A 6,178-nucleotide genomic window follows, 5' to 3' on the forward strand; every position below is an offset into this window, starting at 1 on the left:
AAAAAGAAACCAAAATCATCCTCTTTCATTTATTTCCTTCTTTCCTAGTCTGCCCTTCTCAGCAACTCTCAAGACGGATTACACAATTAAAAGCAATATGACAGGAAGATTACAATTTATACAATGCAATAAAAACTGGATTACAAAATTAGGGAATGCTCTAGAAAAGACATGCCATAAGAGAGGGTGACCCAACTGCTGAAAAATGCTGCAAAATCAGTACAATGTATAATGCAATGAAAACTGCCAAACGTTTCACAGCCAATAACTGCAGCTCTGTTCCCTTTATATGCGACAGAAAGCGAAGGTAATTTCAGTAGCAGTATTTGCCTTTTACTTGTTTATTTGGTACAGTTTTATCCTTTTTTTTCCTTCCAAGGAGCTACACAATTCTTTTTTCCTCCTCCATTTTACCTCACAACAACCCTATGAGGTAGGTTAGGCTGAAGAGTAACTGACTGCCCTGAGGTCAGCTTCCACAGCAGAACAAGAATTCGAACATGGGTTTCCCAGATCCGAGTATGACTCTCCAGCCCCTTCACCCAGCTGGTTTACAATCAGTATTCCCTCTAAGCTGAGTTAGCACGAGCTAGTTCACAGATTTTTAGCCTCCAGCTCACACATTTTTGTCTCAGCTCAGGAAAAATGGCCCCAGAGCACCATAATTTATGCAGTAGCTCACAACTTGAATGCCAGTAGCTCACAAAGTAGAATTTTTGCTCACGAGACTCTGCAGCTTGGAGGGAACATTGCTTACAACATCCATAGTTCAATACACACTTACAGATCCAGGGATATACGTTGGGGGAATCGAAAACAAGACACACTCCAAAAGAAGAGAAGCTACCAGGGATTAGTTCTCAGTGTGTTTCACTGTTGCTATCTAAAGGAAATAACTCATCTGTAAAAACAAAACCATCAAAATATTATTTTTTTAACAGATGAGTCATTTCAGTCAGTAACGATATCGTGGGTTAGATATAAGGGTTGGAATGTCTCACAGATCAAATGAAAGATCACAGATGTCTTCCTTCTCATTAAGATAACCATGATCTATAACCCTGACCATGCTTTGTCATTTTCACATCCATAAATGCACAGCAGAAACAGTCATCCACGTACCCTGAAAGAGTTAAAAAAGAGAGCCACTTCTACAATGCTCTAGCCACCTTGAGTTCAAAAGGGTATCTGATACACGCAAAGAGATAATTCATCGGTGGCCTCAAAGATGCCTCTCTCTGGAATCCTGTTCAGGGTTACGTTACAGATTAGCACAAATGAGAGGCAACCAGATCAGGCCGGCTGAAGTAGTATTACTTAGCATTTATATAGCACTTTCTAGATCGCAAAGCACTGAGAATCAAGTCTTACAAACCATAGCAGTAAGTACATTTTATCCCATCTTTTCTCCAAGGTTCTCAGGGCAGCCTACATCAATCTTTTCTTCCTCGTTTTTTACCCTCACAACTACCCTGTGGGGTTGGTTAGGCTGAGAGAGGGTCTGTTTCAAGGTTACCCAAACAAAGCTCATGGCACTGTGGGGATTTGAACACAGGTCTTCTAGGCGCTAGTGTGACACATTAGCCACTATATCCAGCTGGCTCTCTGTAAGGACTTTGCACCTGTTACCTTGTTACAACAACAGCTCTATAAGGCAGGCCGGTATTATCGTTTCTGTATTGCAGATAAGGGTTGAAGAGGGTGGCATGCCAAAGGGCAGCTAGTGGGTTTGTGGGAAAACTGATATCGTGATAATTTTCTAGTGGGTTTGTGGGCAAGGATGGTATTGTGACAATTTGCTAATGTGCTGAATGTTTAATTCTAATCCATATGTCCTTCTGTTGGTGCTGAGGGTGTGGGTTTTAACTCTGACCACTGAGAACCAGTGTGGTATAACAGAACACTAGACGAAGATCGGGGCAACCCAGGTTCAAATCCCCACACTGCCACAGGAGACCCCAAGCCAGTCCCACATTCTCAGCCTAATCTACCTCCTAAAAACAGAGAAGAATAAGGTAAGCCACTTTGGGTCCCCACGGAGGGAAAAAGGTGGAAGTGGGAGAGAAATCATATAAATACAAAAAAACTACTGGGTCGCTAATACTAAAACTGCTTAGGAAGCATTTCCTATCCACAGGGGGTGCACAACATAGCCGATTCTAGATCCCTGTGTTCCTACAGCGTAGTTTTGAAGGGCTTGATCACTGTTTGACTCACAAGCGATTCTTCCCACAACTATGGTGAACCATAACTGGGGGCGGAGGGGAAGGTTCAACACGCCTAGCTAATTCTCTTCCAGAAAGTTAGGAGTTGAATCAGGGCAAACGGCACCACGCATAATCCTCTCTCCTTCCTCTTCTAGAGCCAAGAGAAGGAGAATCTAATCAGCGAAGCCTCCTTTCCCTCTGTGGTATTAATCTGCCGGGCCCCTGACACCCACACAACCTCCTGACTAAACTGGGTGCGGGATAGGGCGATCTACCCTCTGCTTGGGACAGATGCGTGCAAAGGGTTTTTCTTCCCGGATTCTGATTCTGCAGCGGGGGCGAGCCTCTAGATGCTCGCCGGGGTCCCAGCAACTCCGATCCCAGCCCCCAGCCGGCGGATGCGTCCCCAAACTCTCGCTCCTCCCCCACTTTCCGCCTCCTTTACCTCTCTCTCCGGCTGCACCCTCCACTTGGCAAAAAGTGAAAACACTTGTCTGGCACACAGGAGCAGGACGCTTCCGGGAACCCTGGCTTGGCGTCACTTCCCTTTTGCAGCCTGGGAAAACCACCCCTTCTTGCAGCAAGGACCTCCCCCGTTTCACCGGCTCTCTGTGCGAAAAGGCAGGAGTCCCGTACGGTGTGCGCATTTGGAAAACTGGCGCGTTAGCTGAGGATCCAGTGCTGGTTGGCTCGAGATGACCTTCTCCGAGACAAGACCCTGATATGTCTCCCATCCTGTGGCTTTTCCCAGGCCGTGCTCAGACGTACCGATCTTTGAGAGATTCATTCTCTTGTGGGGGAAATCTTTCAAGCCAACTTTTCTTCTGTGCATACGCAGAGCTGTAGTCTGCCATAGTCTATGGCTCGATTCTAGCGCTCTCATCGTGTGCATCTTAATTTGTTTGAATTATGCAGGTCCGGTCGATTTGCATACATTTGCAACCCAAGGAAACAATCGCCTTAGGAGGAACCGGCTTTTGCTTTTAGCTGATTCGCTATAGCAGAACAGGATGGGTAGACGTTTTTGTCTGTACTAGCAGGAAAGAGTAATGGGCCTAGGAGTCCAGTAGCACCTTAATTTTTTTAGTCTTTAAGGTGCTATTGAACTCCTTAACTCTTCTACTGCTATAGCAGAACAGGCATTCTCTTCTGTGACTTGGAGATGTAGTTACAGAAAGAAGAAGAGGAGATTGAATTTATACTCTGCTCTTCGCTAGCCAAAGGAGTCTCAAAGCTGTTTACAATCCTCCTTTCCCTTCCCCTCCCCACAACAAACACCCTGTGGGGTAGGCGGGCCTGAGAAGCTCTCCCACAACTGGCTCTTGAGCAGAACAGCCTTGAGAGAGTTTGTGGCTGACTCAGGGTCACTCAGCAGATGCACCTGGAGGAGTGGGGAATCAAACCCAGATCTCCCAGATAAGAGTCCGCGCACTTAACCACTGCAGCAAACTGGCAGTATGGAAGCAATTAATGTTAATAAACAGTTGCGTCGGCTGCTGGATAAATTTGAAGGGAGGAGCGTCTTACAGTATTGACTATTTCCATTTACAGATTTTTTTTTCAACATTTTGAAAAAAAAAAAGATCAACTGCTTAAGATCTTTTAAGGTATATTACAAAAAAAAAACCCACCGCTAGATCCTGTATTATAGTATGTTTTACTCAGCAATATCAGTGACAATACATACATACTGCAACTGAGCAATTCTGTATGCGCCACCCACACTAACCCTATGAAGGGGGTCAGACTTCAGTAACTCTAAGCTGTCTTATACAAAAGTTAAGGCAAAGTCATTTTCAAGTTTAAATAAAATTCAAGTCTTTAAATATTGGATGGAAATAATTCTTTAAAAAAATAAGTTGTTTAAATAAACCTTTTTTGTGTGGAATAAACTGTATTCAGCAGGAACACATTTTGTTCAGGTTATGCGGCTTGGTGATAAGGCACCTGGAGGAGCGTCTTTTAGAGTGATCAAAAGATTTTTAGTTGATTCATCCACTCAAGGACTTTTTGTGCTTGCTTGTTATAGAAACCCCATTCAAGGTAACCAGCCTTCCAGGGGAAACTGGCAACAGTGAGTTAAGGATGATCCTGGACCAGTCCTTGGCCATGCTGTTTGGTATTTCAGTTTCTCTCCGAAATTTTAATGGAAGTCTGCTGGTTCCTTAAAGACTAGCAGAATTTATTCAGGAAAGAGCTTTCCTTAGTGTTCACTTCATGAGATACATGTGATGTGCATCCATAGCGGGTATATCTATAGGTACAATTGTGAGTAATAGAAGGGCAGGAGTGGAAGGATGTTAAAAATATAAGGCAATTTGAAACCATCCATAACCAAAGAGAAATCAGTCCATTCTGAGGAGGGGGGGAGCATTCTTAACCGTAGATGATGGGCAGAGTATAATAAACATAAAAGTTAATCCAGGAAGCTAAAGCCTAAAACATGATAAGCAGAACTAATTAACATCTGTAAAGGAACAAAGTTTGAGTCCAGTGGCACCTTTAAGACCAACAAAGACCTGAACCTGTAAAGGGTTTTTGACGCTGAGCTTATTAACATCTGGAAGAACAGGGTGACTCATGCAGAGAAGCACCCGCAATCTCTATTCAAGCCAGGAGGAAATGCTGTTGGAATCTATTTAGGAATCCCAGTTTTATATCTGTTCCAACTGTACTGCAATGTTATTTGTACCTGTAATTCTGCATGTCTGTTGTACTCACAAATGTATATAATTTAATAACATACATAATTTCCACAAACTTGTAGTGAAAAGATGATGTCATTTCAACTGTAGGTGGGGAGAGTGGAAAAGCTGAATGGAGGTTCTGGTCCCAGATTATCATTGTGGCTGTCTTGATAATGTGATCCTATGCAGAAGTACTCTAGCCTAAGCCCACCCAATCAGTGCACATGATTACACTGTGGGATGTTCTGAATATACAGCTTTTTAAAAAAAAAAAAATCAACATATCACCACCCAGAAAGGATTCTGAAGCTTAGAGAAGAGTTGGTACAACACTCCATTTATTGCTGTTTGGCTTATTTGGGATGGGAGATTGTTTCTTGCCCAGCAAAAAGTAATTTTTAAAAGGATTCCAGCTGAGTATTATAGCCATATAATTACAAAGCAAAACAAGGAAAAGACAAAGGTAACACATTTTATAGCAATATTTTATTAATGGCAGTCAACTACAAAAACTGAATTATTAGAAACAGAATGAGATACCATACTTTAAAAACACTTAAATGAATAGAATATTGATTGCTATGAATCCATTAGCGTTTGTTTTGCCATCAAGTCAAGCTGAGGTTTCTGTATTGTGTTATATTGGCTAGCTCAGGTGTCAAACATGGAGCCTGAGGGCGGCCCCTTGAGGGTTTCTATCAGGCTCCTGAGCAACTGGCTGTCGTCTGCTTTCTTCTCTCTGTCAACTTGCTTTGCCAGGCTTGTTCAATCACACAGGAGCTACAGAGGAAAGCCTCTATTTTCTCCATTTGTTGAGGCTCCTCCCTTGGGGAGGAAGGGGGGAGGGAGAGCTCACTTTGCCAGGCTCTCTCAATCCCACTCCTGGTTCCCTGGGGAAGGAAGAAAGAGTCAGAGTTTCCTTTGCCCAGTTCCCTGGATTGCACAGGAGAGATACAAAGAAAGCACCTTTAAGACCTACGAGTGCTAGTGTTTTAATCATGTTTTATTTTAAGTTTCTTTAAAAATATTTAATTGTGTTTGTCTGTGTCCTTTATAAAGTTTATATCTCCACTACCTGGTATTACATTTTATAATACACATGGCCAAGCCCGACAAGGTCTCATTTATGTCAGATCCATCCCTCATAACAAATGAGTTCAACACCTCTGGGCTAGCTGATGTAACATGCATATATATACATGGGTTCTTTTTTAAAAAATACACGTGAACATTGTTTTACAATAACTTGTGCTTTTAAGCAAACAAACTGCATTGATTAATATG

This window comes from Heteronotia binoei, chromosome 15 (genome assembly GCF_032191835.1).
Source record: "Heteronotia binoei isolate CCM8104 ecotype False Entrance Well chromosome 15, APGP_CSIRO_Hbin_v1, whole genome shotgun sequence".
NCBI lineage: Eukaryota > Metazoa > Chordata > Lepidosauria > Squamata > Gekkonidae > Heteronotia > Heteronotia binoei.